This window comes from Phodopus roborovskii, unplaced genomic scaffold (assembly GCF_943737965.1).
Source record: "Phodopus roborovskii unplaced genomic scaffold, PHOROB, whole genome shotgun sequence".
Classification (NCBI taxonomy): Eukaryota; Metazoa; Chordata; class Mammalia; order Rodentia; family Cricetidae; genus Phodopus; species Phodopus roborovskii.
Genome location: NW_026125243.1, coordinates 73,931 through 98,155, shown reverse-complemented (window position 1 = coordinate 98,155; position 24,225 = coordinate 73,931). Strand labels below are relative to the sequence as shown.

At 36.4% G+C, this 24,225-nt stretch overlaps 1 pseudogene; it reads left to right on the top strand.

The window, feature by feature from the left end:
• The window catches only part of LOC127227825 (transducin-like enhancer protein 4), a 123,739-nt pseudogene that overhangs the window by 26,221 nt on the left and 73,293 nt on the right, over positions 1–24,225 (top strand).

Genomic DNA, 24,225 nt, shown 5'->3' with positions numbered 1-24,225 from the left:
CTATAAATGTGTTGGGCTTCATTTTCATTCATAGCTGTCTTGGGATCTGTGTGGTTTTTAGCCTGTGGCCTCCAAGTTTGACATACCTGGGTATAACCAGGAAGAAATGACCAAATCATCTGGCATGATTTTCCCCTAAGAGAATGGCTTGTTGCTTTGATGGATTTACAATACAGTCATCCCTGTGAGACCTTGATAAGCACCATGAGTTGGTTTTATTTATTCCTGCTTTCAAAATTCTTCACTTTTGGGTATTTCTCACATAATTTGATCATAGTCCTGTTGGAGAAAAATGAAGCTGTATTATTTCCATTTGTTGTCACAAAGAGTATTTATCCCTATGCCTAAGTGTGAAAATGTATACTTGTAAATTAGCATTCAAAGGCCCCAGTATATTTATGGAAGGAAAAGGAACAAAGTAGTTGACTTTACTTGCTGTGATACTGGAAGGAGAGTGTTGAGGGCAGAAGCATGTCAAGAGCTTGGTGAACATAGGTTATCAGGTTCTCAACTAGCTCTACCCTATTCTATGAAAACTTAGGTTAAAGTACTAGAGAAGCTAATTTTCCTTGCTGGCTCCTCCTGAACCCCCACTTTTCCCTCTCAACCCTCTTTCTGTATTCCCTGTCCTTTCTCTGGGGGGGGGGGGGGGGGCTGAGCACAACTGATAACATTAGTTACATTGTTTTTTCAAACTTGAGAACTGCAGTGATTTGACCTTGTATGACTTACTGAATGTCAAGCACAAGGATCATTAATCTTTCCCTGAATAATAGCATTCTTTTGATCCCTCTTGATGCTGGAGCAATATTAAATATAATACCAAAGTTCAGGTAAGATGGTAATAGGTGACTATCTGAGGTTTCCTTTAAAGAAATACTTTTGGAAAGCTCAAAAGTAAGGGGGGGGGCACAATTTAACACTTGCTGAGAGTTTTCATAAGACTTTTAGAGGCAGATAGAAATAGTTTCATGAGATGTAGAGACTCTGTTCTCTCTTAAGGACATCATCCTGCATATTGCTGCAGAAACACCACCAATAGTACTGTGTATCTTGTTAGGACAAATGGGGTACTTGAAAATGTTCAATTAACCAAGTTGTGTGTTGGCACTGGATAGCACACTTCACCATGCAGTAAAATGGCATACAAATGTGTTCAAAACATGAACCAGGTTAACATTGCTTTATTGACATTAGTAGAGACGTTGTTTCAGTGTAACTCACCGAGGGAAGTGTGGAGAAGTTAAAAAAAAAAAAAGTTGTGTAATTGACACTTTCATATTGTCAATGTAATATGCATTGAATATGCAGACAGTTCTCTTGTAGGAAGCAGGATGGGTAGCTCTTAAAAGCAGTCTTCTTCAGCCTGTTCTGCATAGTGAATTCCAGGACAGCCAGGGCTAATTTAGCCAGAGCCTGTCCCCAAAATCCAAAATAAATAAATTAACAAATAGATTAAAAATTTTAAAAAGCCTTATTACCTTGCCCCCTCAAAAAAATCTTATTCATGATGTAAGATGCTTAATAAATTTTGGCTGTGTATAAGATGTAAAATGAGTGACTTGAGATTTCTTCCGTGTTTCCTCCATTGTTAGGCTGGTGACCCTTCTCTCCTATTCTTCATCTCTTCTCTAGAGTTAGCATGATGGCACATATTACCAGGAGTTGAGTGCATAGTCAAGGGGTTTTCATAAAATGCCTTTTTTGTTGTCACTTTTTCTAAGGTGTTTTGCCAAAACAAAATGGCTTTTTTTGTTTGTTTTGGTTTGGTTTTTAAACAGGGAAGATGGTTATTTTTATTGAATCTTTTTATTGGAATGTGATACAAACATAGAAAATAAAAAGAAATAGTGGTGAATTGCGGATAGGACAATATGTCAAACTTAATTTTTTATTAAAAATTTGAAGGAAATTTTACTAGTATGAGCCTGATGTATGTATTCATATATTTGTGGAAGGGCCAATGTGTACAGAAGAGATGTCTGATCCTTTTGAACTGTAGTTAACAGGCCCTTGTCACCTGCCAAATGTGGATGCTGGGAATAGAACTTTGGACTTCGCAAGCATTTTTAAGGGTCAAGCTATTTCTTCAGCCCCATTAATTGCTTTTCTTAAATGTATATCTTTATGAATAGGTAAGATGTCAAATATTGTTTGGTGTACTTGACAGAGTATGAGGGTCTTTTTGTCATCTTTTGATATGAGCAATTGTCCTCTTACTAGGACTGTTAATGCTGATTTGGAGTATCATGGGTATTAAAGGCAGTAGTTTAGCAGCGCCTGTAAAGCATCAGACAGTATAATAACATCCAGTAATTCTAACAACGAACAGTATTTCAGCCTCTTTGCCTTTTTCAATGGGCTATCTGTGAATGCATTGCTCAGGGATGCATGACCTACATCACCTATAAATTTGATTGGAAGCCAAAGAACTGGCATAGGCTGATGGATAGCAGATTAGAGTCCTGATTAACCATGTGATTCAAAGAGTGGAAATATATTGTCTAAGCCAGATTCATCAGATGCAATCAGAATTTCAAGTGGTCAGATGATTTCAAATGTGTATTGTGGCTTTTTCTCCTAGGTTGTCTTTTTCTCTTCCCTAAAGCTGAAAAATACTTCTTTGATGAATCTGCTTCTTAGCCTAAAGCTGTCTGTCTGTTATTCATCAGAAAGCAGGTCGCAGTTCAGTGAACAGAAGAAAAGATTTTAATAGAAGCTGTGCCAAGGGCTGTAATGCATCATTTTAGGGCCCTAATTACATTACAATGACAAATATCAATGGTGACAACAGCAATAACCTACATCCTTTAATGGCTGTGCTAGAAAAGGAGTTTGGGCCCTACGCCATTAGATTAGACTCAGTTTCAAAACATAGGCCATTAGAAGTGTGTGTCCACAGTATTACTAGTTGATCGCTGAAGCCCAGTGGAAAGGCCTGAAAATAAATGATGCCTCCCCAAAGCTTGGTCTTGTGGGACAAAAGAGGTGAAATTAGATGACCACAGAAGCAGCAGTGTTTCCGAGGCAACTTTAGCTTTCAACGTGAGGAATGGCCTGCTTAATTGTATGAAATCACACAGACATACCCCACCCCCTTGCTGCCAATTAGCCTGTCCATGAAATTCTATTAGCATGACAGGGTAAAGAAATTAGGAAGTCTTTTAAGCAAAAGGAAACCTTTAAAGAAAAAAGTTTGAAGATTTTACCCTTCTTTTTCTGTTTGTGTATATGTTAACATACATAATTTTTAGTATTAAGACTTTTCTTTTTATCTTGGTGTTTTGTTTTTGTTTGTTTTTTGCTTTAAATGGGTGCTTAAACTTAAAATTGTTTATTAAAGTGCCAAATACCTCTTGTTTTTTATTTGACCAGATGAATGAGTTTCCTGAGTAGTTTTTACTGCCTACATTATGTAGGCAAATTAAAGAACTCAGTTTTCTACATGCCCACATACTTTTTTCAACATAGCAAGGGACTATTTTATTTATGTAAACAACATAATGAGGAAAATATGCTTGGCAGATGGTTCTAAGCAGAAGAATCATCAGTTTGGTCTGCCCCAAAGTCTCATTATCTTTTATTCCTACCCCCACCTTTTCCTACAAAAAGCCTAACCACCAAATGCCTTTGAGACATGGAGCATTCAGCCTCCTTAATGCTGTTCTGTTTTCTTAACTTACCTTAGAATTTAACTCCATCACCACTGTGGAATGTTCATCCAGGTGGAGAGGGGTTTGGTGGTTCCCATTTCAGCCTTTCATGGTGGTTTGAGCATTCTTAAAGGATGGCTAAATGATCCTTGGGGCCAGGGTAGTAAATTAAATCAGGGCATCACAGTGGCGTTTTAGTCACTGCTGTTTACTAGTTTTGGGCTTTGTCTTTTTAAGTGCAGGCTGGAGTAGAAAGCCAACATTGGGGACTTTGTGCTGAATTTTTGTTTTGGGTTGGCTGATGAAGTTTTTAAGGTGCTGGCATTTAAGAACATGGCTACAAAGTTAAAAGGGTTGCTGCAAAAAGAAAGTTGCTGTTCTATAATGACTTAGCAAGAAAAAGAGCATTTGTGTGCTTTCATAAAATGAACTGGTTCTGGATGAAATTTATTTTAAGACTGTCTCAGGAATAGTAATTGCTTTATATTTTCTGTCTTAACATTTCTTAACCTCCTCTTTACACCACCCTATCATTAAATGAATAATTTTGTATGCACATATGTGCATATATTAAAAACTGCTTATCATAAAGTGTAGAACATGCCATCTGAAGATGCATATTAAGGTGAACATCAGTAAAGTTTGGAACAGGTTTTATAAGAAAACATTTAACAGCCTTTTGTGTGTGTGTGTGTGTGTGTGTGTGTGTGTACATTAAAATCCCCAGTTCCAAGGCAAGAGAATTGTGTGTACAAGGTGTATACATTTCGTCCCTGTATTTCCAAAAATAAACAAACAAACAAATAAATAAAAATAAAGAATAGGTTCTACAGGCTAACTTTGTTACAACTTTTGTAGATCTATAGTAAAATGATAATGAAGGTAGTCTCCAGACTCAGATTGCTCTCTGAAGACCTAAGCGTGTTCTAAACTACACTCTGAAAACCCTGGTCAACAGATTTGCAAGCCTTTACTCTTTGAAAATATCCTACTACTCAGGGATTAATAATTACATTAGTTTACTTGATTGATGCTGTTCTTCCCCCAACCCTCAGCCCCCCAGGAGATATGTATAAAATGTGTTGACAAGCAAAGGCTGCCAGGTGCAGCAGCACATACCTAAGATTCAAGCACTCTGGAGGCTGAGGCACTCAAGTTGTTAAGTTCAAGGCTTGTTTGAACTTAAGAGAGGGTAGGGAAGAGAGAGAAATATTTGTACACAACTGTGGAAGTCTAATCATTTGGTTATGGAAACAGTTGGGATATGTACAGAAAAAAATGTGTGTTATTCAAATTAAATAAAGACTTGGGGTTTTAAGAAAACCATTAGATTGGGCAAAGGTCCTTCTGATGAAAGCTTTCAAAAACTGGTTTCTAGTCATGGAGGTTAAATTTACTTTTTATTACTCTAGTGCTTGAAGATTAAATTTTAAGATGAATGCTATTTAATAAATCCTGGCTATAAGGCTCTGTTGTCACCAACTCCTTTTAATGGGAAGGTAGTTTTCTTCTTCCTTAGACATTGCCATCCAGAGTACATATGTCTTTTAATATAATCCTATTAATATTTTGGGTATCTATAACCTACTGACTGTTTTTCTGTTGTGTTTCTTTTTTGCAGGCAGAGATAGTGAAACGACTAAATGCTATCTGTGCACAGGTCATTCCTTTTCTGTCCCAAGAGGTAAGATAGTTGATCTGATGGCTAGAAGTTGTTCCTGTTTTATTGATTTTGCAGATAAAGGACTGTAGAACTGATTCTGGCCTTGCCATTTTCTTTATGTTCGTATTTCACATTTCTAAGATGCAATGTTCTCATTCCAACTTCTGAACCTCATTAATATCATGTAACATAGTTTAAATATATTTAATAAAAATATTTCTATGTTAAGTAAAATTTAATTATTAAAATAATTTGCTGTCATTGTTAAAAGTAACATTGCTCAGAATTGTGCCTGTTTGCTGTAATGCCTTCTAATCACAGAGATGATAAAATTTTCAGCAAGACATCTTTACATCGGTCACTGAGCATTGAGACTCAGTAAAAGATTTATCAGATAGAAAAGCTAGTGAATAAACTAATGGGACTTTTGGCTGCTGCTTTAAAAATTTATTGTAAATTAACGATTAATTCTTTACGTTGTTTATGCAGTTAGAAAAGATAATGCAAGATATATTTGTATACTCATTTTTGTGTCACTTTAGGCTTTGCTAATAGGACCCTTTTTATGGGCTAGTGCCTGGCATGTGGCTCACTAGTTTTGTTTTGCTTACTACCAGGGAAAGTGCATACTATCAAAAATTCATGCAGGTGTGCAAGCGTGTCTATCACTAGGGCTTGGTGGTTTCCTTGTGTCCCCCTTTTCCTTTACTTTGCTTATTTGCTTGCTTTGGGTACGTAGAAAGTTTAGGTGAGAATACTGGAAAGGAATGGTTTTGCTTTTGGATTTTTGAATCCTTTATTTGCTCTGGTAGCTGTAAGAAAGAACTATTTTTAAAGTCTTGGAGCCATAGTATTTGTTTTTGGGTAGAGTTTGCACTCCCACTCTTTTCAGTTACTTGGTTCTATCCTTTTCTAATTAGCTGTTTACACTTTCTAACAATGTGTGTGCTGGGGTTAGTCACAAATAAGTATTTGAGTTTGTACATGCATTATACACATGTGGATTTCTATCTGACTAATTTTGTCCAAACCAGGTTTATATTTGAATAACTGTCTAACTGTCATGTTGAAGAAGAGCACAGTCTATTCACAAACCTTTGCTACTTCCTAATTCACACGCTGTTTTTCTCCTATTTTAGCTGTGACCATTAAACTTCATTATCCTCATTTATCTATTTTTACTTAGTATTTGCCTGTGACTGGATTAGATGTGTTTTGACTAAGTGTCAAGAAACATATTTGCATTTCTTTGTTTAGAATTTATCTTTATGTTTGTGTGTGCCTCCATATATGTATGTGTGCTACATATATGCCCCGTGCCTGCAGAGGCCAGAAGAGGGCAGTAGAACCCTAAAAATAGAGTTACAGACCTGTAAGCCAACAAGTGAATGCTGGGAACAGAATCTAGTTCTTCTGCCAGAGAACTAAGTGTTTTCAACATTTAGCCATCTCTTGAGCCTGTATATTCATTTTTGGTGGGGGAAGCGTGACTGTTCCAGGCCTCACCTAGTGAGTGTTTCTTACTTTAAAAAGTTCTACTTGTGGAAATAGAGAGTGAGAAGAATATGTGACCCTTAAAGCTGTAACTAGGCTGCGATGTGATACCCAAAGGTAGATGGGAAAAGTTAGAATTATCCTTAGGGTGGTGTTAGTCTTTGGGCCTCTGCAGATATAGACCACTATAGGCAATTACTAGAGCAAGTTTGTTCACATGACATTTCTGCTATCTATGGATTATGGTCAGAAATGAAAGGTTGTCTTAGAGGTACTAATTCATTTTCCCACATGAGTTATGTTGTTTGTATGAGCAGGCCCAGTAGGAACTGAATATGCAATGGTAGCAGGGCTAAGCATGACTGAAATGAATTGGTCGAGGATGCTGTACCCCATACAGAAAAGCCATGGGAGAGGTAGTGACAACTCTTTTCTTCTCTCATCTGGGAGTGTAAACATCATTTTTTCAACGTTTAACTATTTTCCTAAGGTATTGACAGTTCTTGATTTTAGTCCTTTGTACACATAATGACCCCACAGCCATTGTACCCTAAATCCTAGTTCTGTGTATATCTTTCTTTTACTCTTCTAATCTCTTAAAATGAGAGTATGCTTCTTCAGATATAAGCCACAAATGTGTTTGTTCTCATTGTTCACATTCTTATTTGTGTTTGGGGTTGAACACAGTCTACCTTGTATTTTAGGGTATTCTGTAAGCAGACACCTCATTTCTTCCCAGAGGCCAGATGGACCTTAATCTGGAGTGGTGGGGAGGAGGCAGGTTATTAGAGAAAGAAGGATTCTATTTCCTGTCGTTTCAGCGGCAGGAAAATCACTCTTGCATGGCTACGGGCATCACTTAGTGCCAGGACTGAAGGCTCTTAATCTGATCTTTTAACACCAGCTCTCTCTGTGACAGTGTTGCTGCCAGAAAGGCAGCTGTGGCATTTGAATTTATTTTTAAACGTTTTTTATTTAAAAATTAAATGAGTCTATCTGGGGAAAAAAAGGGAGGTGTTCTCTGGAGACTGCACAAGCTACAAGACAGTAGTTAAGGTATTTAGAACATCGGAAAGTTGAGTCTGGAGTCTGACAGAAACAGGAGGTAAATTTATATACATCTAGATTGTTTGCCTTTAATTTAGCTCTGTGTTTTGATTGTGTATAGTTTTTTTCCACACTTAGAAAAAAAAACGTAGTAGTTAATTACAACTATTAAATTTGGTTGGTTTTAACTATAAAACCTTTCTCTTTAAAACCAAGTTTTAGTTCAAATATACTTAAAGATGATTTATAGTTTTAAAATTATAGAAAAATAGTTTTCTAATACATTTCACTACAACATTAAAAACTAGAGCCAGTATACATAGTTACTACTAAAGTCCTAGGTTCCTAGACATTAGACAAAGATACTCCTGTCTCTTGCTATTAAAAGTAATTATCTAGTACTTTGATTTTAGAATTTCATAGGATCCCTAATACCAGAGTTTAGTAACCATGAACCCTCATCTGTCTGAACCATTTCTTCCCCTCACTTTTGGTTACTAGAAAGATTTGTACTCTGCTTTTGGATTTTTGTCCTCATACATCACAGTAATACCAATGGGAGTTATTTCTCATATTATCTAATTTTCGGGCAATGAAGTACCCTCCAAGCTGCCAGTTCTATAAAGAAGAAATACTAGCTGCTGGCAGTCATACCTGAGTTGAGTCCTGTCATCCCAGCTACAAATCACATGACTTTGTCTAATCCAGCACAATTGTGTGAACTTTAGCAAGTATTTTGCCTCTCTCAGCCTCAGTTTCCTCATCTGTGTGCTGAGGGGGCTCCACTCCTGGGGCATTTAGCACATGCACTTTCCCGTGAATATAACAGCTCAGGCTACAGCATTGTGGGCAATGAAAAGCCTCTAAGTTCTCTTTAGAGATGACCTGGAACTGCTTCTAATCCTTTTGAATCATTGCATTTTGCAAGTGTGTGAATTGGTTATCTTTCTTTCTGATTCCCTTCTTGAAAGTTAAAATTGAGCCCAAAGAGTTTGGATTAGGTGGATATCTGGTTATTTTTCTTGAGCAATTTCAGTATAGAACCTATCTTTCTGGGTCCTCAGTCACATTGATTGAATGATGCCAGCAAATGCTATCTTGATGTATGTTGTCCCATCCTACACCCACCTCACTTTGCACCTTTTAAGGTTACTCTGATGTACATTGAAATCTACATTTCACTGTTACATCTTGACAATAGGGGCAACATTTCTGCTAATGTGGAATCAAATCAAAGTGTTTCTTCATTGATTTGTGTTGAGAACACTCTATAAGCCTTGATGTGTATTATAAGTATTGAAATAGCATTGGATATAGTATGTGTCTAGTCCCTTCTCCAGGGAATTTGAATCTTTTTGGTTCTAAGAGTTTGAAACCAGCCTGGTCTGGAAGAGCTAGTTCCAGGACAGGCTCCAAAGCTACACAGAGAAACCCTGTCTTGACCTCCCCCCACCCCCCCAAAAAAAATCATATGCCCCTGTAGTTCAAATCTTGCTGAGTAGTTTACACTTGATAAGTTCATAGAGTATAGAAGGGAATATTGTATATATGAACAATTATGTGCTATTTATTCTATCCAAACAACTTGTAGGGTCTATAACCATTTATGTATGCCTGTTAAAAAATTCAAGTCCCAAGATTCTTAGATATACTTCTCAGTTAAAGGCTAGATTGTGGCAAATTATACTTGGCCTGCCATATTTTGTAGCAGATTGCTGGGTGGGAAATTCTTTTCTTGGGTATCTTACATCTATCTTGAGGTAGTGAGATTTAAAAAAAAAAAAAAAAAAAAAAAAATCCAAGCCTCCCCCCCCCACACTTCCATCATGAAAGAATCATTCTGTAGGTCATTGGTTTTTATGGAATTTTAAGATGTCTTTTTTTGTTTTTTTAATCTGCTTAAGTTTATTTTGCAGAGTTAAGTCGATCCATTTTGATTGCTTATACTGTAAACCATTTTTAAGTGTTTTGTGCTTAGGGAATTTCCTTCAGTACATTTTTATCATACCTGCTCTAAGGCTTCCTGGATCCATTCTCACTTCCCTACTCCCCAACTTCATACCCTTTGTTATTTAATACTGAAATCTACTTTGTACTGTCACATGATATTCCAGAGTATGGGGCTGTCCACCAGAGTGTGGTTGGCCTGCTAAGGGCCAATCCCTTAAAGAAAACTGACTCTCCTTCCCCTGAAGCTGTCATCTGTCCATAGTTCTTCAGTGGGAATGCTGTTTCAGCTGTTGTGAGTTCATGAGTGTCATGGTTCTGTCATGTCCAGAAGTTACTGTTTTGCTCCATTTTTTTCTGACCTCTCATGAGCTTTGTGCTCCCTCTGTCCGGATAGTCCTAGGCTGTGGTTGTGATATAGATGTCCCATTTATGTCTGAATATTCACTGACCTATTCTATGAACACCATTTCTGTACCACAGCCTAAAATAACCCAGGAGAGTGGTTCCTTCTGAGCAGTGGCTGCTGAAGTCACATCTCTAAAACTCATGGTCCTTGTTTTAAACCTTGCCATCAGTAAACTGAACAGCTTATTTCTAGCCATTCAGTGCTAAGGAGAATGGACGTTTGCTTTCTGGAACTCCATGGGTAGGTGTTCTGTTTGTAAATAGCAGAGCTGCTTGGGAGCTGGTAGAGGTGTCATGTATGTTGAACCTCACAGTGACATGAAAACTTGCTTGGAGTCTGGGCTTACAAAGGAGCAGAGCAGTTTTTCCTGTACATCTGTTATTTGGAATAAATACTGGTTTGATAAATGAAATGACTCTTTTTTTTTTTTTTTTTAAACACCTAACAGAAATTTTCTAGTCATTAGACTTTTTAGACCATAAAACCTAAATAATGAGAAACTTTACTTTTCATCTCACATTTACTTAGGGGAACGGTAACTTTCACCTTGAATGGTTTCTGGTACAGAGTAATTCCAGCTAAGAGCTCTACTTCCCCCATTTACTTGTTAGGTTTTCTAAGGAGTTGTACCCTGTTGTGAATTTTTTTTTTTTTGTTTCCTATGAATTTTATAGGTATATTTGGACTTTCTACTTTGCATTTAATAAATAGACAATGACACACAGTTTCATAATAGGGTGATATGAATTCAATAGAATTACAATTCCAAATGATACATACATCTTTGTCTCAGCTTGCTCTATATTTGTTTCTTTTAATGTGATGGGAAAACAACCTTTTTAGGCATGTGATAGAGATGTCATTTATTTTAAGATGTAAATATAGACTCTTCTGAATCACATTTTTCATGTATAGAATAATTTTGAAATGGAAGTTGAAAAATATGATCAGTTACTTTCTTACTGTGTCTTAGGTAGGGAATGAGCAAAATACAGTGGTTACATGCACTGGTAACAGTGTTATCTGTTCATAATTGCTCCATGTTAACTCCTCATATTTCTTGTTAACTTTGTAAGAAATCAATGGCTTGTCATAACATGGTTTGATACAGGTAAGCTTGGCTGAAATAACCCAAGAAACTGTAGTTGGCAGGCACACAGATCTAAGACCATCTAAGGAAAACATTTGTGAGTGTCAGCACCTTGTACCACACAAGTCAGTTGGAGTCAATTTGTCAGTCTTGATTTTGTCTTCCAGTGCATTCTATGCAGAGGATGTCCTGCACTGAGTAACAAAGGAGTACTAATTCTTCTTCAGAAAGTTTGGTTCAGATTTCTGAATTTTACATTTAGGTGTGCTCAGGGTAAACATCATTTAAGATAGTTTCTTCACAACCCTGAGCTATCATAGAACATAATTCTCTCCTTTGTTTTTTGGTTGACTAATATTCTTGCTTTACCTGACCATGTGTTTTAATGACCTTTGACCTGCAAAATGGTGGAATTATGTTTGACCTCAGAAAATAAAAGATGACTCTCAGGAGGTAATTTTCTTTTTCTCCTGCAGGTTTAAGTAAATGTGAGCTTCCCTTCAAAGGCAGCATTGGCAACCTTGTATTATGTTTCTAAAGTTAATGTATGTTTAAAAAAACCTACTGTCTTTAAATGAAGGTAAACTTCAAAGTACTCTAAGTATAAGCAGAGTTGCATTATCTAATCAGAAGTAGCTATGTCAGTTTAAATTATAATTAAAGCTTAAGAAAAATTAAGAACTATTTTCTCAGTTACAGGTAGCCACATTTCAAGTACTGTGCTTACTCATCTGTGGTTGGTGGCTGACATATTATTAGTACAAATGGAGCAGTGTGAATATTGTGGAAGGTTCTATTGAACAGCAGCGAACTATAGAGCTTGGGCATACCAGTCAAGAATTCTGTGTTCTTATGTGAAAAGGGAAGAAGGCAAGGCAAAATGATGATGAGTGGGGAAACACTTGGGTGACTTTTCCTAAGTATTCATAAGAGCTTATTTTTTATATTGTTGTTGCCTTTTAATTATTCTACAAACTAGGTTTCCTTATAGTAGTCTCATAATATTCAGTCTTGATGGGATTTCCCAATCTCATCTCTTTTCCCCTATCTTTCTGACCCTATCCCCATCCATCCTTAAAGCCTTTCCTTCTACTTTACTATCACCTGTGTTGTTACCCATCCTACTGTACTCGTTAAAGCCTCCTTCACATTCTGTTGGGTCCCCCTTTGTGTCTTTGTATCTACACACACTGCATAAGTACGGTATATAAAACTAAGAGACTGGGATCTGCGTATGAGAGAAAAAATTAGTTGTTTTTCTGAGCCTGAGTTTTATTTTTCCAGTTCTATCTATGTTCCTACAAATTTCATTTTATAACAGTTGAACAAAATTTCATTAATGTATATTTAATGCAGTTTCATTATCTGTTCTCATCCAGTGATGGACAGCTAGTCTGATTCCATTTGGTATTGTGACTAGAGTAGTAGCACTGACCATGGATGTGATGATATCTCTGTCATAGGATAGAGAGCCCTGTGTGTGAAGCATGTCTAGTAGTTTTTGAGAAACCTTATGGTGATTTCCATAGTGGCTGCTAGTTTACCTTCTACTTACAGAGAATGAGATTCTTTTACCACATCCTTTTCAAAGTTTATGTCAAACCCCTCCCTCCCTCACCTTCCTTCCCCCACCTGCCTCCTCCCCTCTTTTTTGTTTTTCAAGACAGGGTCTCTGTAACAGCCCAGGTTATCCTGGAACTTTCTTCATAGACCGGGCTGACCTCAAACTCATAAAGGTCGGCCTGCCTCTGCCTCCTGAGTACTATATTAAAGGTGTGTGCCACCACTGCTGGCAACTATTTTTTTGATGATAGCCTCTTTGCCAGGGTAAAATGGAGTCTCAAAGTAGTTTTAATTTGCTTTCCTCAATGGCGAAAGATGTTGAACTCTTAAAAATATTGGCTATTTGTATTTCTTTTGAGAACTGTTTAGATCTACTGTCTTTCATCCTATGTTTCAAGCCAGTATTATTTGGTAGACAGTGTGTATGTGTTCACCATCTGAAGTATGGCTTTGAGAAGTTCTTCATTTTACCAAATGTTGATGCTATTTATATGTTTCATAATATCAAAGTTTTTTGTGAAACCATTTTGGAATACTGTTTAGGACCAACTGATTGGGAGAGTTATATTTGAATTGCGTATGTGCCTGTAAACTTGGTAAGAATTCTTTAGTAGACAAAGTAGGATTTCAGTGAAGCTTTCAAAATGTGGAGTGATAGTTTCACTTGAACATGATCTGTTCAGTTGTACCTGGAGTGTTATATTCTATTCATGCTGAGTATGACCTGAAGGATGAATGACCTTAGAGCCATTGAATGACCTGTTTAAGCTGGAAGAAAGGGAGTTGAAAATTAATTTTACTACTTTCAGATGCTTGAAGCAGAGGCAAAATTAGACAAAACTGAGGCCAGGGGCAAGTTGTGGAAAAGTAGATTTTAAGTTATCAGTATTAAGTGAATGACTGACAACTGGCTAGAGTACTACAGAGGAGAGCCAGTTATTAGATGTGCTAGTAGTTTTTGTCCTGTGGTTGGTACTGCAGTTCAAATATACCAAACTAGACAGCATTTGGAAATCAGTGTGCAGAGTATTGTTTAGTGGTTAACAAAACCTGGTTTCTGGGACTCAGAATCTCTAAAGGTCCCCCTCCCCCTGCATTATGGTAAATGAGTGGCGATTTTATTACATGTGGCTAATGACTCCTATTAGGAAAGGCATTTAATCCAAGTTCTGACCTTTCACCTGGAGTATTGCATGGCTTTGTAACTGTTCTGGCTTCAGTCTGGTTCACTCCTTGCTACCTTCCTTCAGTAAGATCCATCTTGATAAAATCCAGAACTGAAAATGTTCAGGTGCTTAAAACATTTTAATAATGTCTCACTTTCTACCTAAATAAATACATATGTTTTTCATGTGATGAAAAGCCCTGCACTGTTGGGCATCTTCTGTTTTTTTTTTTTTTTTTTTTTTCAGATTTTATTTCTGCCAATAGGTGCTTATATTGAATAATAGAAGATGCCTCTGCCATACATCTGTGTCTCCATGCATTTGCCCTTGGTGGGAATGCCTCTTCCACTTTAAAGACATTTTGCCTATCCCAAATGCCATACAAAATCCTACCCTGCCTGTTCTTGACGGGATTCCACAGCTCTTAACTCCTCCAATCACACACAGCTAGCTCACTTTCTTCCTTGAGGGAAACTTCACAGACCTTTTTTGCCTGTTTTTCTTTCTCCTCATTCCTCATCCACAGAAGTCCTTCCAGTCTCCGCTGTCATGCCAGCTTCCTTAGGGACTCTTCCCCTAGTACTTAGATTAGATTAAGATATTTCCTTGATAAATGATTGCATAACATCCTCTAATTTTCTCTCGGAAATTATTCCCCTGTAGTAATTATAGAGCTTTTGAGTATTAATTCCCCATCTTTCTTCATAGAGTTTTTAAAATTTAGATTTATCTGTTTTTCCATCCATGAGAGTTTTTTTTTTTTTGTTGGTTTTTTTTTTTTTTTTTGTGTGTGTGTGTGTGTGTGTGTGTGTGTATCATACATACGTTACTCATGGAGGCCAGAGGAGGGTGTTGGCTCCCCTGGAACTGAAGTTAGAGATGATTGAGCTGCCATGTTGGTGCAGGGAAACATCTCTCCCAGCTCTTCTGAAAGAGCCCAAAGGTGCTCTTAACCTCTGAGATATCTCTCCAAACTTTTTCATAGAATTTAAATTGTTAGATCAAGAGATGTGTTCTATCATGTCATAATCCCAACTTCAGTGCGTGCAGTTTATTAAGTACTGAACACATTCAAATGAATGAACAGAAAGCTAAGACTTTTCTGATTCCCTGCTAAAACCTCTTATATTTTATGCCCTTCATTTTCTTGTACTCTGTGCATTGTATATGAAATGGACATATGGTAAGTCTTCCTACTTTGTGTCTCTACAGCTGGGGGTGTTGTTCATTATAAGAATCCTGATCATCTTTGCTTTTCTGCCAGAAAATTTCCTCCCAGTATGTGGAGTAAACTAAAAAAAAATTTAAGTCTAACAATATTTATTTTGACTTTTTTCTTTAATATCACATCTCTTGTCTGCCTCAAAATATTGCTATGACAGACATTGACATTGTTATCTCTTCTGAAAAACACTTTAAAAACCTATTGTACACATAGTGGTTCATAAAGGTCAGTTTATCAGTAAGCTTTATTGGACGTACATGGGCTTATATCATTTTTGTTTCATGGAAGGAAAATTCAGTGCTTTTCTTGACCAAATATTAAAATAATTTTATAGCAATGAAAATAATAGAAAAGTAACTTATTATTCAGATTTTTTTGCCCCCAGCAATACCTATATTCCTTAAATCATAGTATTTTTGTAAAATAATCATACTAAGGTATAATGTATATACCATAAATTTATTTTATCTGTAATTAAATGATTTTCAGCAATTCTGCAAACATAAAATTATTTCTATAGCATAGTTTATTTTTAAAAAGTAGGCAATGAGGCAAGCAGTACTGGTGCATGCCTTTAATCCTAGCACTCTGAGTCTGAGGTCAGCTTGTTCTGCAAAGTGAGTTCTAGGACAGGCTGCAAAGCTACACAGACAGACCCTGTCTTGAAAAGTGAGCCCTTCCCCAAGAAAATGAGTTTCAACATTTTAAGAAAAAAGTTATTAGCTACATTTTGTTTCTTTTAAATCCCTGCCATCCCTTTCTCTTGTTAATATTTCTTCAGTGGTATTTTGTTTGGTTGTATTGTTGAAACATAAGAAGGAACTGCTCCCTTCTGACTGCTGGCTGGGGCTAAAGTGCCTTTTTCACCACTTGAGGTGTGGTATCAGAAAGGACAAGCTGGAAGTGTGACTGAAAAAAAAATGAAAGTGGAGTGGATATGAATGACAGATGGCAGGCATAGTTAAAAAGCCATCAGCATTCTAAGAAAACGTGAATCACTATGAATTTTTTGAGTCAGGATGTTTGTTAAAATCTGTAATGAAAAAAAAAAATTAAATGGGCCACCTCTGGGGATAGTGTGGACTTCTGCCTCAAGAGTTACTTTTTCTCAGTTGTGATCTTTTTTGCCTCTTCTTTCTGTCTGAGTTTTAATGTTCTCACTACCTGATAGGTGCATCTAGTCTGTGGGGTGATGTGTTTACCATGTTGTGGAGAGAGTAATAGTAGAGTGTTACTGATGCTTTCAGAGCTCACAGGAGAGGTGGCTTTGTTTGCCTTGGGAAACATATATTCAAAAGTCCTTGAACAGCAGATGATTCTGTATATGAGCAGAAATAGGAAAGTTGAATTCCAAACTGCAGGTAGTCCAGAAACTATATTAGCCCTTAGCCATTGCTATCAAAGTATGTAAGCTGAGTCATGGCTTCCATTTTTATGTTAGATTCCTAATAAGTTACTGTCAGATAAATTGGCAGATCAATTTATTGAGTTGAATTTTCTCAAGAAAAAAAAAAAAAACACTTGAGCCTTGCTGCCTAAACCATCTTTGTCCATCTTAGCAGTTGAGATACAATTTATAAAACAATAGTTGCACACAGTCTTCATGCTAAAGAGGCCTTCTATAGATTTTTTTTTGAATACTTAATACCAAATGTAAAGGAGCTATTTCAGTAGATGGAGACATGTCATGGTAAGAGCTTGTACAGTTTTTGTTAAGTGAATGAATGCATGAGTAGAGTGAATGTTATGTGTTGTGGATGAGTACATATGCTATTCTTTGTCTCGTTTTTCTTGGAAATTTTAGCATCCATTGTTAAATGTCACAATTAAAAGGTAGAAGGCTTGTAAAATATCTGTACATAATTGTGCATGGAGGGAACTGGAGATAAGAGTCGGTGGTTAAAAGTGGTTTCCAGCACTCATGTGAAAGCTCATGACTGCTTATAACTCCAACTGTAGGCAGATCCAACACCTCTGATCTCCTGGTGTAAACACTCAGAGGCAGACACACAAATATGTACATATATTTTAAAAAGGAATGGACTATTAACTCTCAGAGGATACTTTGCAAGTGCTACTGCTTTTCGATACACAGGAAGTATCATAAATTTAAAATGAGCTTTGAACTTGGCACATAGTAAATGCTCAGTAAACATGGCATGTGGTCAAATTACCTTTAAGATAAACTGAAGTTATTGTTATAGACTCTTACTGTTTATTAGGTTTGTGTCTGCATACTTGTTTGTGTGCACATATATAATGTGCGCACAGAAGTCAGAGATTGAAATATGGTGTGTTCTTCAGATTTTCTTCACCATATATTTTGAGACAGGGTCTCCCACTGAACATGGAATTGATTAGACTTGCTGGCCAGTAAATTCAGAAGTGATGAAATTAAGTGCATGCTGTCACAGCTGGCCCAGCATTTAATGGGGTGGATTAGAAGTCAGATATACTTTTATGACAAGCACCTTACTGGTAATCTGAGCTATCTCACCATCCCTTCCTTCAAATTTTACATAAGAGATAAATGAATTATTTCATTTTAGTAAATATGAACAAAGTAAGTAGGCAGCTATTTATAGACCATGATTTGACACTGAAACTCCTACAATTAAACAGTTTACAAGTATATTGTTTAATGTCTAATTTCTAGTGAAAGCTTAAAAGGCATTAACCTTTTATTTAACATTTTTCTGTTAATAAAAGATGAAAACACCATGTTGTATGTAACTAACTTAAGGCAGTTTCCTTTCTCATAAAACCTCCTTTTCATCCCTGTATTCACGTCAGAGGTAGAAAGAAGTTAAATCACAATATCATATATGTTTGAGGATTTTGAAATGGAAACCAGATCATGAGGGGAAATACCATGTTTGATGGTGAGCTATTTCTGTGTTGTGAGCAGCTTTATAATTGAACCACTTCAAACTAGTGAAGAACATATGCTAAAGTTTTCACTAGGTCAGTTAACACAAGTCTTTTTCAACCACACAGAGAAATGCCTGTAACGCAGCTTTTTGTCCTTTATTTGTTGGTAAAGCTACTTGGTAAAGCTACCAAATTTGAGTCTGTAGATACTAGACTCTTTATATGCACTTAATTGGGGTTATGTTTACATTGAGAGTCTTATACAACCACTTGTGTATATCCAGATGTGTGAGTGCCCCCACGTAGACACTTCTGTGTTACTTGTTTGGGTTTTTACTAATTTTATAAAAACTTACTAATACCAGTTATTGCTCATTCTCTTTAGGGTGGAGAGATTTTTCCAATATTAATGATTCTTGTTTTTCTAAAGAAAAATAATTTCAACTTGTAAATTTCTGTTTTTTATTGTATTTAAAAGAAGTACATGAAGTACTTCAACTTCATTTGCATACCCTTCATGACAGAAATACAAACATAGACCCTTTTATACTTCCAGTAGAGATAGAACATGGAATTAGAATAAACTTGCTGTTTATGTTAATAAACACCAGAGAAGAATCTAAAAATAAGTACTTATGGGAAATACTTAAAGAAAATTGTTTTCCTGGAGGTAGCATAGAGAAAAAGATGGGATAAGTTGAGCTTTGTTTTCAGTACTAGCAGAAGATGTTTGGTTGGAGTGCTCGCTTGGCCTGAGAATGAAATATGAGCAGATAGTGCAGATGTAGGGAGCATCCTCCATGAGCACAGAGATTATGTGTACAGCTGATGTCTGGATATTCCTTAGCATTGTGGACCCAGTGACCGTGGACATCTCATGTAGTCATCTACTATCTGGGGATTCTATTTGGAAATCTGGAGACTCCCAAATGCTATTTTGCATGTAAAGTTAGAGGACGTATTAGGAAAAGCTGTTCTGACTGAGTAGAAAACAAATAATTGTATTCTGTTTCTGATCTTCATTTATAGCACCAGCAACAAGTGGTGCAGGCTGTGGAACGGGCCAAGCAGGTGACCATGGCAGAACTGAACGCCATCATTGGGGTACGTGGCCTTTCCATTTTAGCTCTGATCTTAGTGTTTGTCCTTAGCTTTCTTGTTTTTCTCTTTTTAAATTTTTTTTCCACCAAAGGGGCAGAAAATAATAGATGACCACAGTGAATTGAGCCCTTGCCCTTCAGTCTCCTGAGGCATATGTTAGCTATTCAGAAGCTTTCTTTGTACCACAGTTTACTAATTAAGTTGGCTCCCGAAAAACTCCCCTGAGGAGACTGGACAGCTCTTTCTCATATTTCTTTATTGTGCCATCAGTTTCTCTTGCTAAACTAGACAGGAACAAAGGGACACAACACAGATTGCTCTGATGTTAAAATGACCTGATTTCTATTTATCTTTCCACAAATGATTTAGATTGTCTTAATATCACTTTTAGTAAAGTATGTATTTTGCATATCTGCTCCTACTTTTTCTCCTTTGTTATGAATGGTTCTTACAGGGTAGTGTCCATTTGTAAGAGAGTAGATGAACTAAAACATCAGTGGCCCAGTTAGAAATTGCTAGCTGTCAGTAGTGACAGTGGTCTTTCCTAGGACCTGCTGGATCCATAGGTTTGGCCATTCACTTCATTAGCTCCAAATGTAATAGCTAATATAACTTAGAAATAATAATAAAGGGGAGAACTCTTGGTTGTCAGCTGTCCAGTACTGACTTAACAGTTTATGCAGAAGTGCAAGAAACACTTTATACTACATTCCAAAGAAGACTCCACTCCTTTTTTCTGCTCCCCCAAATGCTTTCTTTGTATATAAATTATACACAAGTCTTTTCTCTTTTTTTCCTCTCAGTGTATCAAACACACTTTGAAATGCTAATTATTTCATTTACTTTCATTGGAATTCAAATTGCTGAGTGAAGATACGAATAAGGGTCGTCTGATAATCAATCTGAAGTGAAGATACTGCTTCAATACGGGCTCTGTCTTTTAACAAGGGAATCAGGACTTGGGAATAACTGCACTGATGTTGGTAGCAGTAGTCTGACTGTAGCTTGTTCTTTAATGGACTATTTGAAGGTTTCTTCTGTGTCACTTTGACTACCAGGGGGGAAAAAGGTAGTAAATTAGCAGACATCATAAGTGGAAAAGAGTAAGAAAAATGCCCCTTGGAAAGGAGAGGCTGAATCAGAAAGGCCCTGTTGATTCTGGAGGAACCTTGGTCACACATTTACTATGCTGGGTTTGGGAGATGGAGGCAGTGGAGAGAAAACATTTTATAACTAGTTTTTCTTTCTTACAACTCAAGAAAATAGCAATACAACACATAAATTAAGAGAGCTCAGTTTTAAAAGTTAGTCCATGTGTATTAGCAGTTCTGCTTATGTTTTCATGTGAATGAGTTATGGTCATGTCAGGATAGTGTATATGTGGGGCTTTTGTTTTTATATTTGTTTTACATTATCTCTCACAGGTCAATCATAATAGAACCTACCTACAGTTGTTTATTCTATGTAGTTTAGTGTTTATAATTTGTGCAGTGTGCTGCCTTATTGGAAAACTGGCAGGACCATTTCATTCATGGCTAAAGGACAGGCAGCAATTCCTACCTACATCTGATTAGCACCTATTTCTAGGAAAATAATGCAATTTTTGTTATTTTTGTTTTTCTAGTGACCAGCTGAACAGTGGAAAAATTAAGCTAAATCAGACCTATGTTTTGGGTATTGCTTAAAAATGATAATAGGTAGAAAATCAAGATTCTCTACTTTTATTACTTCACATATATTTTAATGCTATTTTACATTATTTCATTTTTTGCATACTTTGTATTGAATGGGAAAACACATTGCCCTTTCTCACAGATTCCATTTGTAAGTTGTAACTATTACTAATAGGCATATTGTCCATATAAATTTAATTATTAAAACAAAGCCAGATTATTTGTGTAATCTAAAAGTTTATTTGAAAAAAAAGTAATTCAGCAGAGCTGCATGCTATCCAAGTGTGTTGATGTTGGTGGATCTTGTGGAGTTTCAAACTATTTGTATTTGGACAGAGAATGGAATAAAACCATATAATCTGACCTGAAAAACAGATTTTACAGGATAGAGGTAAATGCTGCCATTTTGTGGGTAACCACAAACTGGGAAAGAAGGAGCCTGATTACAAACTCATTTGATGAATTCTGCTTCTGAGGTTCATTTTGTTTTTGTTTTTTTTTTGTTTGTTTGTTTTGTTTTTCTTTCTTTTTTTTTAAAGCATGATGGTAGTCATATCAGTTCTCAGAAAATTTATGTATGATTGTGGGATTTTAAATGCACCCATTGTTCTCTGTCTTCTTGGACATTGTCTTAAGAAGTGATTACATAAAAAATAAAAACAAATACGTTTATTTGTATGTTGGGGGTGTTGGGCACACTTGACATGAAATGCATTTCGGAGGTTAGAAGGCAACTTGTAGGAGTCAGTTTCCTCCTACCATGTAGAACCTAGAGATTGACCTCAGTTTGAAGCCTTGGTAACAAAAGCCTTTATCCATTGAGCTGCCCTATCTTTCTAGGAAATGATAGCACTTTGATTTGCTACCAGAATGATGGGTCAGGTTTAGATATTTTCTTACTTAGATTTTAGAATGGAATTGACAATTAATTTCTGCACTGAAAGAATGACAGCATTTGTTCTAGGAGGCACAAGACCCATCTACTCTACTGCAGGCCTTCATTTATTTATCCCTACATATGCATCTATTTTATATGTAGGCTCACCATCCAGGCAAGAGGGAATATTCCCAGATTTAATGAAATCTGATGAAGCACCTTTTAACTCTGCAATATTATTCTACCTTCATTGGCAAATGAGCCAAACCAGTGATCCATGCAGTTTAAATGCAAAATGCTGAATTGAGCCCTGAAACCTGGAGAGGTGACTGTTCTCCTGACAATAAGCTAGTTGTGTTTAATGGAATGAAACACAGTTATAATGATTTCTTTCACAGGTCATGTTCAGTTTAAAAGTGTTGATGGACTGAAATAACCTAAATATCATCTTATCTTTTATTTAAAAAAAAAAGAAAACCAGGAAATTTCCTTTTTTTACTTTTGCTTACAGTTCTGTCTTTTTATTTTATGTTTCTTTGAAGCTTTCCTTGAGCTACCCCAGATTGGCTGGGGGTAGTATTATGCATATAGTTGATACTGTCATGTGTCCTACTAGCCACTGTGTTTTTAAATTAGAATCTCCGTGAGATTGCGCTGTTGGAACAACACACAAATTGCAGTTTTAAATCAGTAATATGATCTAATTAGAAATGATGTTTTCATTTCCTGTATTATTAAATTGAGTCATCTGACTATCTTAAAATGCTTCTTAAATCCATTACACTATATAATCAGTGCATGCTGTGTGAATGTGGTTATGCTTAATAAAGAAGGCTAACAGACTCATAAGAATTTCAACAAACTACTATTAAGAAAAAGTTTGTTAGGGTGAGCATTGGAAAAAAAGATTCAGCTTATGAAAATGAAAATGTATTTTTTTTTTTTAAAGAATCCCTCATCCTCTTTATTGTCCTAACTTTTATAGGGGAAATGATATAAATGTAAGCATTAAAATACCCCATCCCAATAACCTTTATGAACAGGTATGCCTTAGTGTTGCAGGAAAATGCAGTTTAGCACTAGAAATGCTGAACCTCAATTTTTAGTAGTGACATTTTAATGATAGGAAGTCTGCAAAATTATTTGCCATCAATTGTGAAGGCAATAACAAGCCTTGGTGGTTTTTCACACTTTCTGTGTTAAGTGCTTTCAGAATGACAGCGTAAACTGTGTTAGAGAACTCCAAGGAAGGAAAACTGATTAAAATGTTCATGCTTGAATGGTGCTGATGGAATAGTTCATTTGGACTTTCTCTACCTCCTGCAGCTCAAGCTGAAATATTAAAATTCAGTGGATTTAAATCTCTCTCCTCTCAGTTCAGGAAAAAAACATTACATTTTAATAGGTTTTAAACCCATTATTCATTGGTTTGGAGCAGCACTATTAAATCTATTTAAATATTACTTGTATTACTAAGGAAATGATTTAAATGCCTTTGCCTTTTACTATCCTATATGTTTGAATTATTTTCTTTAAAAGATAATATTTACTGTTGTTATTTTCTGCCTTAACATTTTGTTTTATTGTCCTTATCATTTGATTGACTCTTAGTGAGATATAAATGTGTGTGCTTACTTTTCTACTGCCCCTTACAGTATCCTCCTTCTCTCTCCCTTCTCTCCCCTCTCTCTCTCTCCCTTCCTTTCTTTCTCTCTCTCTCTCTCTCTCTCTCTCTCTCTCTCTCTCTCTCTCTCTCTCTCTCTCTCTCTCTCTGTGTGTGTGTGTGTGTGTGTGTGTGTATGTTTATTCCAGATTGACATTTGGTATTCTGTGAGAAAAGTCTTAACATAACTACCACATTGAATCTCAAATTCATTTGGATGAAAACAGTGTGATAATTTCTCATTGGTCTTTTAAAATAAGTCATTAGACAAGAATCTTAAGAGCATTAAATGTGTAGGGTATGTAAAACAAATGTGTGCAACTAAAAGCAGGGATTTTTCTTGCCAGGTGGGGAGCTGTGCTGAGTTTGACTTCTAGCACCACCCACCTTGGGCAGCTACTATTACTACAGCTCAGGGTGATCTCATGCCTCTGGCCTTCAAAGATACCTATACTGACATGCACCCCTCCACATATAAATTTAAAAATGAAAATAAATCTTACAAAAATATGTACTTCTTCTAAAAGAATTGTATAATGCATAACCCTGTGGCTACATAACCACTAGTAAGATAAACCTTGAAATGAAAGGGAAAGCAATTTACCTTTTTAACAAATGCCAAAACGTTTTACATATCCAAGAGCAATTCTGCATTTCTTTGTGTTCAAGACAAAGGTCTTGTTGATTTGTTCTGCTGTTACCCTGTATTGAACATGGCTATCCAACACTATTGAAACTCTGGGCCCATCTCATCCCATTAACATCTTTCTAGATGCTGCTGCT